This window comes from Typopeltis vanoorti, chromosome 10 (genome assembly GCF_054136105.1).
Source record: "Typopeltis vanoorti isolate ZY-2024b chromosome 10, IOZ_Tvanoo_1.0, whole genome shotgun sequence".
Taxonomy (NCBI): domain Eukaryota; kingdom Metazoa; phylum Arthropoda; class Arachnida; order Uropygi; family Thelyphonidae; genus Typopeltis; species Typopeltis vanoorti.
Window position 1 is genome coordinate 66,715,221 of NC_143558.1, and position 12,268 is coordinate 66,727,488.

The 12,268-nt window shown below is 34.9% G+C and overlaps 1 protein-coding gene across 3 annotated transcripts in view; it reads right to left on the reverse strand.

Moving 5' to 3' along the window:
- LOC150102479 (uncharacterized) overlaps positions 1 to 12,268 on the reverse strand; it is a 547,971-nt gene that overhangs the window by 32,221 nt on the left and 503,482 nt on the right. The gene's annotated exons all lie outside the window — the stretch shown is intronic.

Sequence of the window (12,268 nt, forward strand, 5' to 3'; positions counted from 1 at the left end):
ACCATTATAATAAGATAAGAGAATGAGTTATGATGGGAAAAAATGAGATAGCTGCTCCATGCCTCGAAACATACAAATACATATGGAACGTTTAGTGGGAGGGAGAGACGCATGCCAATTAACAGCCATCAATGAAAAGAAGCGGAGAAGAGAAGCTGGGAAGGGGGATTCCGTAGCTGGCATGTACCTCATGGACGACCTTGATCATAATTAAGCTGGTTGTTGGTATTATTTCATATACTGAAATTAGAAGTATGAATTTCAGTGAAATTGGAGATTAGGCTTAGTTTCACTCCAGAATCCAGCAAAAATACTAAACACTAAAGCATATCTGATTATTTAGTGAAAGGTGTAATTGACAGGCGATTAATTACATGCGTCGAATGTTCGGTCATAATGCCTGGTACACCCATGGAGGAGATACTTTCACACCAGAAAATTATGAAATGTTCAGCCAAAGATTTCCTGCGACATTTTGCGATGTGTGTGTGTGGGGGGGGGGGAGATAACGTGGGTTTCCGCTCTTAACAGCATCTTTTATAGAAGATATTGTTTTAGCTACCTTCGCTTGTTTATATTCCGCACGACGTTCCAATTTCTATTCTGTTCATAATTCTCATCGCGGATGCCACATTTACACCAAGTGCTAAAATCAATCCATCCGCTGTGACCATTAATCCTTTTCACCTGCCTTTAACGACCTCGTAAAGTAACAGCCGAACATAATTTAGCTATTAATATGCACTGATGACACCTGCAATGTGAATCTTGCTTTCACATCCCTGAATATCATTAATACGAAGTTCATTAAAGCTGAAAACGGAAGAGAAACTATACCACCCAACTTCATAAATGACAGGGCGTACCCACAACACCTAGTACAGTAAGATCTATCTATTTATAGAGAAAGGAATTTGTTTATAACGGAGTCGTAAAAATGCGCAAATATTTATTAGATAACAGAAAGGGTAAATGATAAAGATTCATAATCTTTCAACTTGTCATCACGTTGTCACTTGCGCTGTGGTTTGCGAAACTTACTGATGGCCAAAACAATATTCTTCGAGATGTTTTTCACCATCCTGTACACTTCGTATCGATTTTCGAACTGCAATTTTGTGGAGCCCGTATATATAACAGGAAATAAGCCACACAGAAGGTTAACTGCAGAAGTGAAAAATGAATACACTGCATAGCATAATTTCTAAAAAAAATTATATTAAATAAAACTTAAAGTAATTCAGTTCAAGATTACATAATTCCTAAACCAAATATTGGTTTATGAATTTGAAAAAAGATGTATTAGAAGGCAATTTTTCTGCACCTGAAGAGAAAAATATTGACGTGCGCTGCAAAAATTCTGTCGAACTTATACAGCAAATAAGGCAGCGTCTTTCAGATCATTTCTGTGCTTCAATCAATAATATACATCTATATTTCAGTGCAGCTGAATGACTAAAGCCAATGAAACCAGACATTTTAGAACTGGCAAAAAAAGTTTATAAGGAATAATAAGGAACAGCCTGATTTGCATTGGCTTTCAACAGAAAAAATCTCCATAATTCACTGCTTAGGTTTCAAAACGCAATTTCTTTGGACTGAAACTGCATTCATATAGCATTCCGCATGAGAACATTATCTCCAAAATCTACCATAATTACCAATAACCGTTTTAACTTTATTTTATTCAAATACAGAGTTTTTAGCCATATAAATATTATAAGTCCAAACTACCTAACCGTTTAAGTATTAAGAACTGCTCTGACAATTAGGTTAAAAGGAGAATCAATACTGCCAGTACAAATTACCAAATGATCATCATCATACGTATCAAGGATTTAGGCCTAGCATGGCCTGTTCCGGCCTTAGAAGTCATCGTTGAATCGTTTACGAGGACGTCCTGGTTTTCTTTTTCCTAATGGCTTGTACTTTAAGGCTTGTTTTGGTAATCTTTGTTTTCATTATTTGAACGTGTTCCATCCATTTATGTTTATATTTTTTAATTTTTTTTCTATTACTGGTTCTTGGTTTAATTCTTTCATAATATCTTCGTTTCTTTTGTGATCAAATAGGGTATACTTTGCAGTTTTTCTCATAAACTTCATTTCTGCTGTTGTTAATCTTTGTTTGTCTTTTTGTTTTATTGTCCAGATTTCGCTTCCATACATTAAGACCGGTAGGGCTAATGTATTGTATACTTTTAGCCTGGTTTGTTTTTTTTTGAACTAGGTTTGGTTTAAATATAGAGTTAATTACACCTGTTATTTTTAAATATTTTGCAATTTTTACGTTTATATCTTTTTCATTTTCATATGTGATCATACATCTTAGGTAGTTAAATGAATTCACCTGTTCTAAGATCTTGTTATCTAATACTATTTTAGTTCTTGCTGGATCTTGTCCTTTAAAGGCCATAGTTTTTGATTTTTCCGTTGATATTATCATACCATAACTTTGGATATCTCATTTAGATTTAAAATAGCTTTCTGTAAGTTATCTTCAGAATTTGTAATTATTATTTGGTCGTCTGCAAAGAGGAGAGTGTTTAAGTTAATTGTAGGTGAAAGTTTAATTCCTTGGTGTAAATTTTTACTCCATTTTATTATTATTTCATTTAAGTAGATATTAAAAAGAGTTGCTGAGAGGGGACATCCCTGTCGGACCCCTTGGTTTATATCTCTTGTATATGATAGCTGTGATTTAATCTTATTTGTATTTGATTATTTTCATATATACTTGTGACAGCTTTTAGGGTATTATTTGGTATTTGTCTTTCTTTTAGTATGTTAAATAATATGTTTCTTTTAACTTTGTCAAATGCTTTTTCAAAGTCAATAAATGCAATATGTGTTTCCAAATTATATTCTCTTCTTTTCTCTACTATTAATTTTAGGCAAAAGGGTGGGTCTATACATGATCGTCCTTTTCTAAATCCATTCTGTACATCTAGAATAAAGTTTTCAGAATATTTCATTAGTTTGTTATTTAAGATTCTGCTATATATTTTGTAACAGGAATTTAGTATACTGATACCTCTATAGTTTTTAGGGTCATCTCTATTACCTTTCTTAAAGATAGGAATCACAATTGCTTTTTTCCATTCTATTGGGGGGATACCAGTTGAGTAAATTTTATTTAAAAATAATAAGAGTCTTTTTTTGAATCTTGTTCCTGAGTGTTTATATAGTTCTGAACCTAGCTTATCTTCTCCAGGTGATTTTCCGTTTCTTGTTTCTTTCAGGCTGATTTCTAATTCTTCTTCAGTTATTTCCTTTTCATTTTCGTTAATTGTTTGCCAGTTGTCTTTTTTAAAATATTTGTCTGTCCACAGTTCTGTGTAGTAATTTCGAAATTCTTCTAATTTTAATTCAGTGTTTAATTTTATGTTTTCTTTGGTATCTGCATTTAGGTGTTTCAAAATCTTATATATATTGGGTCTTATTTTATATAAATCATGTTCTAAATTAGAAACAAATTTATTCCATGATTCTCTATGTCTTTTTCTGACTTCTCTTTTAGCTATGGCTCTTATTCTTTTATATTCTATTTCATCTTCTAATCTTTTACTGCTTAACCATTTGTGATAGGCTTCTTTTTTATTTTAAATTATTTCTTTGATTGTATCATTCCAGATCTTCAGTTTTTTTTTACATTACCAAATGATGTTTGAAGGAAAACTAGTTCACTAACACCTATTGAGAATCCGAAATGTCTAGATCCGAGGAAATGGCCGAATGGGGATAATGACTTGGAATAATGTTCCATGAAACGTTTCTTTAATAAAATATTTTTATAATGAGATATTTTTAGGTGAATTCCACCCACAGACGGTTAGAAACCTATAGTACATTGGTATGGGTGAGTTAAGGAATTTTTTCTATTAATTTTACGTTTTTTTTTTTTTTTTTTTTTACATAATCTGAAGACCTTGCTCAGGAGACAAAAAAAAAAAAAAAAAAAACTTAATAAGATCCGTATTAAATAACATCGATTATTCGAAAATAATTGATGAATTTGCTAGAGAAAAATCGAAGAAAAGATTTCACTTTTTACTCTAACTTAAATATATTTCTTTCTTTTTTTTTTTTTTTCCATAAAATATTTGTAGCACATACATATATAAACGCTTTTTAGGAGGTCCCGTAAATTTTACTGCCATGGACCTCAAAGTTGGCTTAATCCATCCCTGCCAAACACGAAATGTTTTCGAGTCAGGCCTCCAAATAAGTGAAGCCGTGGTCTGACACCAGGCATTGAAATTCCTTCTCCCACCTAAAAACAATTATAATTGTTTTTAGGTGGGAGAAGGAATTTCAATGCCTGGTGTCAGACCACGGCTTCACTTATTTGGAGGCCTGACTCGAAAACATTTCGTTTTCATTGCATTGAAATTCTTTCTCCCACCTAAAAACAATTATAAACATCCATGCTAAAGGCGGGATTCAACCCACAGCCTGTTAGTTGGAAAAGGGATATCTTAACCATTCAGTCAAATTATTATAATAACATTTATGTAATTTCTTAGTTGTAGCTAATTTCAATGACCTTTTTAGCAGATATCTAAATATTTTTCGTGTTTTTCTCTGTGAATCTAGTGTGCCACATGAAGAGTTTTATTGACAATTCTTAACATGTGGCAGCCCATATCTCATCAGAAAATAAAGGCATGATGGACTTCAAAAAAGAATTTCATTGTGGCAAATATAATCAAACTACAAGAAGCGCCTGTTTAGTCTTCTGGTAATTTCCTTAATACTAGATCGGTAAAAGAAAAGATCTTCACAGTTTGTTCATATTTACCTTGAAGAGTTGCGCATTTTATTCCTTGGGAAACATAAGATGGTAGATGTTCTAGAGGGGTAGCATGGAAGGGATGAACGAAGAGGAGAATTTTTTGCCTGGGAGTTTGGACATGCAATATGAGGGACTTTTGATCGGCTGCTATACGCGCTTGAACGGATTTGACAGAGTTGAGATATTATTGATGTTCTGATGAACAGTGGTCGTATAAGTATTTGTAGAAGATGCAAGCAGTGGAAACTAGGTTCCTGTGTGAAAGTGAGTGAGTGAAGTGTATTAGTGAGAGAGGGGTTGTAAAGGGGATTTCCCACTTAATTTTTCCCGTCCCCGAGTTAGTCAAAGTGGAGAAACCCTCCCCTTTTGGGAAATTCGGTTTTTCAATTCCGGCTTATCTTCTGAACCTTTCTGTATGTTATAACTTTCTGTTCTCAATTAATTTGGCAATTCTAACCAGGGTAACGTTGTCAGATTAGGTACTGCATTGAACTACCGGTAGTATTCAATAAAATATAAATCAGGAGGAATGTGCATAACTTCAGGATCTTATAGCAATTTTTCAGATTAACAAACCTTCGGATGTACATCGGTCAGATGCTGAATAGTTATGATGTACAACGTGATAGCTCATACAATATAATCGGAAATAATTCTGTTGCTGTAATAACGTTTGTTGGTACTTAACCGTCCCCCTCAACACTGAAAATTTGCTACAAATAGCTCACACACCTGGTTTCTAGGCTTTCTAAAAGTAAATACTTTTCTTGCTTCCTTTATGTACAAATTTTTATTTACTTCTCGATCAAGAGAGTTTAAATAAAACCTGTATAGAAAAATTCTTATGGATTACGTGGTTTTAGACTAAGTATAGACAAATACTTTTAAATGTGAATGCTGCAAAATGACTTACAATCCATTTGCAATGCCTTTCAATTAAAATTAACTTTAAGAGTAATAACTATCAACCAGCTAAGTGTTGAGGAGTACAAGAAGATGAACTAATAGCAACTGACTTTTATTTCCGTTAATGTTTATATTATCAGTGAGCAGCAACAAAAACTGATAAAAAAACTTTTCTCCTAGACCTCTTTAGTGTATTGATTTCATGATAGAAGATGTGGATTGAATTCAGGTTTTTTTTTTTTTTTTTGCTTAGGCACGAGCAAATTTGAGAACAACTGTTTCGTGTAATGGGGTATCGGCAGACGATACTCCAAGAGCTTTGTTTTAGGGCTTTCTTGGCTGCCGTACATACTAAATTCCACCATGGTTTGGGGAACGATGGAAACCGCTTGATTTTTTGGATATTTGCTGCTGCGTGGACGCGTGATGTACTCTGTACTGTGATTATACCCTCAGTGAGTCACTTCTTCATTAACAGGAGGAGCTGACTGTTGAAAATCATCCATTAAGGGTATCTGCAACATGAGCTTATCAAGGTCATTCTGTAATAAGAGATCCTACTGAGAGCTGAATGTGAACTGCCTCTATGTCAGTATTAAGTATTAGTAGAGGTATACCGCAATTGAGGATCCTCACTAAATTTCAAATAGGTCTCTTGTAGACAGAAGCACACTGGCTCATGTTCAGGAGGAATAAGCGACAATTGCACTATGGGAAATTGTTGAGTTATGTCTGTTTGGTGAACGCATGAGACTTCCGCTTTTGGATTGCTTCCTCTTTAGTTAACTGTGGACGACAGTATCTCTTCCTCCCCAGGAACGATATGCAAGATGTCAAATTTTACTCCACCCAAGACACTAGAAATTTTAATGATTTTATTTTCTTCTATGAGAAGGAGGCAGAGAAAGCAGAGGTATCATCCCATCATATTAATGGATCTAGAGTTACATCCTCCTCTTGTAAGGAGCCAAGCATGTCTGCAAGGTGTGTTGGATAACAAGCTATAATGATTTCAAGTTAAAACGTCTCATGTTTTTTTTAATAAATAATAACAGCTGTTATTAAATCTGATCATAACTAACTCCAAATCGCCTTAACATAACATCACCACCTGTGATGTAGACCAGTGCTTCCCAAACTTCTGGATGTCAGGGCCCCCTTTGGAAAAATTAAAATATTTCACGACCCCCCTCGAAAAACAATCGTAATATAGACATATATTATTATAATATTTATATTCAATACAAAACACACACAGCGAATATTGCAAAAATCAAATACAAATATTACATTTTTAGCATCTTACATACTCATTTGACATGCCACATTATTTCATATTTTTATATACATAGATATACTGTAGATATACTGTACTGTTATTGTACATTTGCAGCAAGCACATGAAACGTAAAACGAGTAGTAATAAAGAAAGAATTAAAAACCTCAAAGAAGTTTAATAACAATTTAATGTGATGGATGTGTTTCAGTACTGCTACACAAAAGGTCAATATCAAGTGAAATATTTGAAACTGCAATTCTTAGATTTCTGCTTTGAAACTAAACTTATATGAATAAAGCATATATTTACTAATATTCATTAAGCGCCGAAATACGCAGGAAGCAAAATTTGTGAAGCCGCACCAAGAAATAATAAAAATTAAATACGTTTCTTTTAAGATAAAAAAAAAAACCTATTAGTCTTAAAAGATTTTCAATTTGTTTTCATTATTTCACGGTCCCCCTCAACAAAACGTACGGCCCCCAAGGGGGCCGCGGCCCACAGTTTGGGAAGCGCTGATGTAGACTATAGTGATGATATACTATTATCTGTGTGTGTGTGCGCAGCAAGCGGCAAGAAATAAGTTTAAAGGTTACAAATAATTTAAAAATATTTAATTTTTAATTATAGATTACTATCAAGTATATCAAAGAAATGTGAGAACTGGTGTCGGTTAATAGAGATAGAAAGTGACTGAAAAATTAACTGATTGAGGATTTTTCTAGCAAAAAGCACGATGACGATAAGCTGCAATATTTCTAGGATATGAATTATAAACAGCTATTATTCTGGATTAGTGTGTATTTTCTACGAGTTTGTTGAAATTAATAAAATCATTTAGATATTAAATTATTTTGGAAATGGATGGCGTGTGATTTCATGTATTTGGGTAAGAGGTGTGGAGGGGGCTGTCAACTCATAGCATCCGTATCAGTCATTCTTTATTCTTAAGCACAGCTAGAAAAACAGCATCCAAAACGTTCCATTTATCCGAGATCAATGTAATGGAAAATAACCAAACTAGCCATCTTCAGCACTTCTAACCACAAGTTCAAAGCCAACAAAAAACACACCCTTCACACGTCGTACTCTGTAATAGGCTATCTGGGATCGTGATCGCCAAACCTGTAGTAACAGCTGCAAAGCTAAAAGAATCAGCGGAGCGAACATCCGAGCTGGAATATGCTTCACACGTGCTTTCTCCTCTATCTGAAACAGCCACATAAACTAATAAAAAGTCGTTAGCAAAAGCACATTTCTCCCCCCGCTCCTAATTTAACTAGTATCCCCCTTTCTGCTTTGCAAAAATAAAACTATGAAAAAGTTAATAATAACATTTTGACCACGTAGCTTTTAAGTAAGTGTGTGTCTTTACTCCACGTTCTTAGAAAATGCATCGCAAAACATACCATTACAAAAGCTGCTTAACAGAATATTTTAAGCTACTCGTAAAATAGCATCTTAAAGATTTCATCCCTTACACAATTAATGAACCATCACAAATATAGTTCGGATACAAGCAACATTAATTTACATCAAGGTTTCCCAACGAGGGAGAAAATTAGTTTCCGGAACAAAAAATTATTACGAATCATGCCAGCCAGCAGTGTAACGCTGCTATGAAAATGATTATATCCCTTTGAGGCATGCTGTATAGAGTATGGTTGCTATTCTATTGAATATAATTTTATCATTTTGTATCACAAAATGGAGCACCACAAGAATTTATCACAAACAAATTCAAACGTTGGAGTTATAAATGTAATTAATGCCAGGCAAGTCGAATGAATGTTATGAAGACAAGTCGCCTTTTAACCTTCCAAATTCTCTTTTGGAAATTATCATTTTAAAACGATCTGAAGATTGGAGAAATGCGCGCGCATAATAAGCAAGCCGTATTTCCTCATCCAATAAAAGAAGGAGAAAGAAAACATAAAGAGAAAGGTGGAGGCCAGATCAAGTACTTCTGCCCTGATATCTCACGGTGACTTACAGAATAGCTGCTATCCTTCATGTGTAAGCTCCTTATCGGCACCATATTTTAAACGGTATGCTATCACAGGGTCTGACAGGGAACCACCCTCACTAAAGTAACAACTATCTGGAAAATAGCGGTTGGTAAATGGGCTTTCTCGGGTAGAGAGTACCGGTCACCCCTTCTCTGTCCTCCCCGCTAATCTGACGTTCCATCAGCTGTCTGTTCCAACTGTGACGTTTACGAGAAGGACAATTTATTGACTAAGACAAGGACCAAACTGTTAGAACCAGTCGAACAAAGGCGGGCGATGCCCCTGTCTTGCCCTCATCCTTCCGTCACTAGGCCAGGTATGGCATAAATTTTTTTTAAGCTCGGATCTCAAGAATTTTATCCCGAAGCGTTCATTAACAGACCAGAATCGCACTTTTTTGCCTACTTCAGTGTTTTATGTTTCGCGTCTATGACGGGGAGGGTATAATCAGAGAGCTTAATCTCGCGATAACAGTCTGCATTGTTCGGCATTAACGCCCCACATTCCGTCAGCAACAAAAGACCATATATCTCGAATTGCTAATATCCTCCTAAAATACAAATACAAACCCAGACTATCAGTGGCCGAGTGGAAAGAGAATCATCTCCCTCTCTCTAGCCAAAAGTCTGCAAGTTCGAATTTCAACGCACGATGTGAGATCGCTACTCCGCTTCTTGCAGGCCTGAATTGGATTAAAAACACCACGTTTCGTCTCCAGAGTAGGAGACTAATTATCTAGCCTCAACCCATCCATGGTACTAAAATGTACACTAAGGGGAGATTCGTGTAAATATATATATATATATATATATATATATATAATGAATAATGTACATTTCAATTCAAAATAGTTTTCCTAAACAAATGTGCTCTGCATGGTTTAAAAAAATACTATTTTTTCGTTTGTAATAATTTTAAAATTATCTTTATCCATCACACAAGGAGAGATCAGCCTGTTCATTAATAACAATCCAAATACTGTAACTATCATCCATGAGAATAAGGATAAGAGGAGTTATGAAATATAGAGAATTGGCCAGAAAAGTCACGAGTCTCATACAGCAAGCAAAGTTGGAGTACGAAGAGAAATTGGTTGTGCCGATTTCTTTTCATAACCAGAAAAGAATTTTACTGTTATGCTGCAAGTAAAAGAAAGAATAACTTTATTGACTGCAGACAATTCGCTTGAATGAGAATCATATGTGATTGTTCAAATTATCAGCAGGTATGCTAATGTTCTGGTTAGGCACTTCATCTGGTTGTATAATTTGAGTGTCAGCACAGGAAAGATTCTACAGGAATGGAAAGAATCTATGATAGTTCTGTTCCACAAGGGTGGTGCAAAAACCAATGGGTCTAACTACTGGCCTATCAGTATCTCTGGAGTGGTGGTGGCAAATATTTTTAGAGAAGTTGGTAAGAACCTGCATACAGAAATGAGTGGACAGACAAGGCTATACTTTGCAAGAAATGGCATGGATTTACTAAAGGAAGGTCATGTGTGATTAATTTGCTTACATTTTATAGTAATGTTATGGCTGAGGGGAACGGATGCACTGTGATACTGTTGGACTTTGTTAAAATACATGATAGCATAGCACACAAAAGGCTGTTGAATGTACAGTATTGGATTATACAATTCTGACTCATAAAATTATGCCAGCCTGGCTAGCCGAGTGGTTAGCGTATCTGCTCTCCAGCCAAAAGGCTGCAGGTTTTCGAATCCTGACGTGGGCATGGATGTTTGTGATTGTAGAAATACCAGTGGTGATGGTCGGTGGTAGATGGCGTTGGTGTATTTGCGGTCAGTTGGTGGAGACAGAGTTGTAGAGCAGGTGCTCTCCCTCGATGAGTCTATGGACTCCCTGGAGGTGTCAAATAATAATAGTAAGCAAATTGCCGACAAACAGTATCAGAAACTGATATATATATATATATATATATATATATATATATATATATATATATATATATATATATATATATATATATATATATATATATATATATACACGAGGGGGGGGGAGATCATAGGGATCAGTCCTTGGTTGTTGTGCAATCTATACATTAATGACATTGGGAAATACCCAACAGGAGAAGTTTAATAGCTCACAAAGCAAAGAGAGCTAGATTTTTTACTCTCACAGAGCAGAGTGGAACAATTTGCTTGTTGAAGTGGTGAGTGTGAATGATTAAGAAAAGGCATAAAGCTGGCAAGGTGATCTATGGCCTCTTCATGGATCATTGACTCCTGGAGGTCTCTGATGATAATCTGTTATAAACCAACACCCATAAACTGATTAAAATTTCACCATCATAGAATTAGTTTTGATTTACCACGATGTTAGTTTGTCAGGCACATATTTGAAAGGGAAACCTTTCTCCTCAAACACCAGACAATTCAGTCTGTCTAAAAAAAAGGCTTAAAAGAGCATCTCCCCATGTCTCTCTCTCATTCAAATTTGCGGCCAATGGTGGAACTATTATTCTATCTCTCCTGGCCTTCTGCAGTATGATTATGTAAGACTCATTAAGATTAAATGCCAATGCCCTGAAAACCAGGAATGGCATAATTGTCATGCCATAACCCACAGTGTAAGGAGAGAGAGAAATTTGCAAGCTTAGCAAGCCCAACAAGACCTAAGGAGGCCATATGAAAATTTCAAGGACAAAAAATGAAAACTTATTGCTGGGAACCAAAAAATCATATAGCTGTTCAGTGAATTCTGCTGTGAGCTTTTGGTTCCCTCTCTCTTTTCAATATACCAGTTCTGACATGCATAACGATCAAACGACAGCTACAAAAACATCTGTTCAAAATATTCTATATTAAAGTAAATTAAACTTGAAACAAAATTATATTCTTCTTTAATCCTATATACCCAAGTGTAAGCAAACAAAGTTTGCACATGAAGCACACTTTCTTTCAAATGTGCATAATACTAAGCATTACCAGTTTTGACCTTTACTGAGGTCTAATTAGTGGGAGACAAATGCAGAAAGATACCAAAGTTGAATTAATGCAGAAGTCCTATATATATTATCACTTTATTAAAATACTCTTAATCAGAGATAGCTGCAGAAAGTTTTTTCACTTAGTTATAAAGCAAATTAAACTTGACAAGAAATTACTTTTAACCATGTGAAAAAACTTCCTATAACTGCAGAGTAAGTTCTGTCTGTACAAGTTATTCCCTGACTCTAGTATGATCAATTTAACTGGAACGTGATATTATGGAAATATTACAAAGATTTTTCAAGCCATTACAGTTTTTGTATC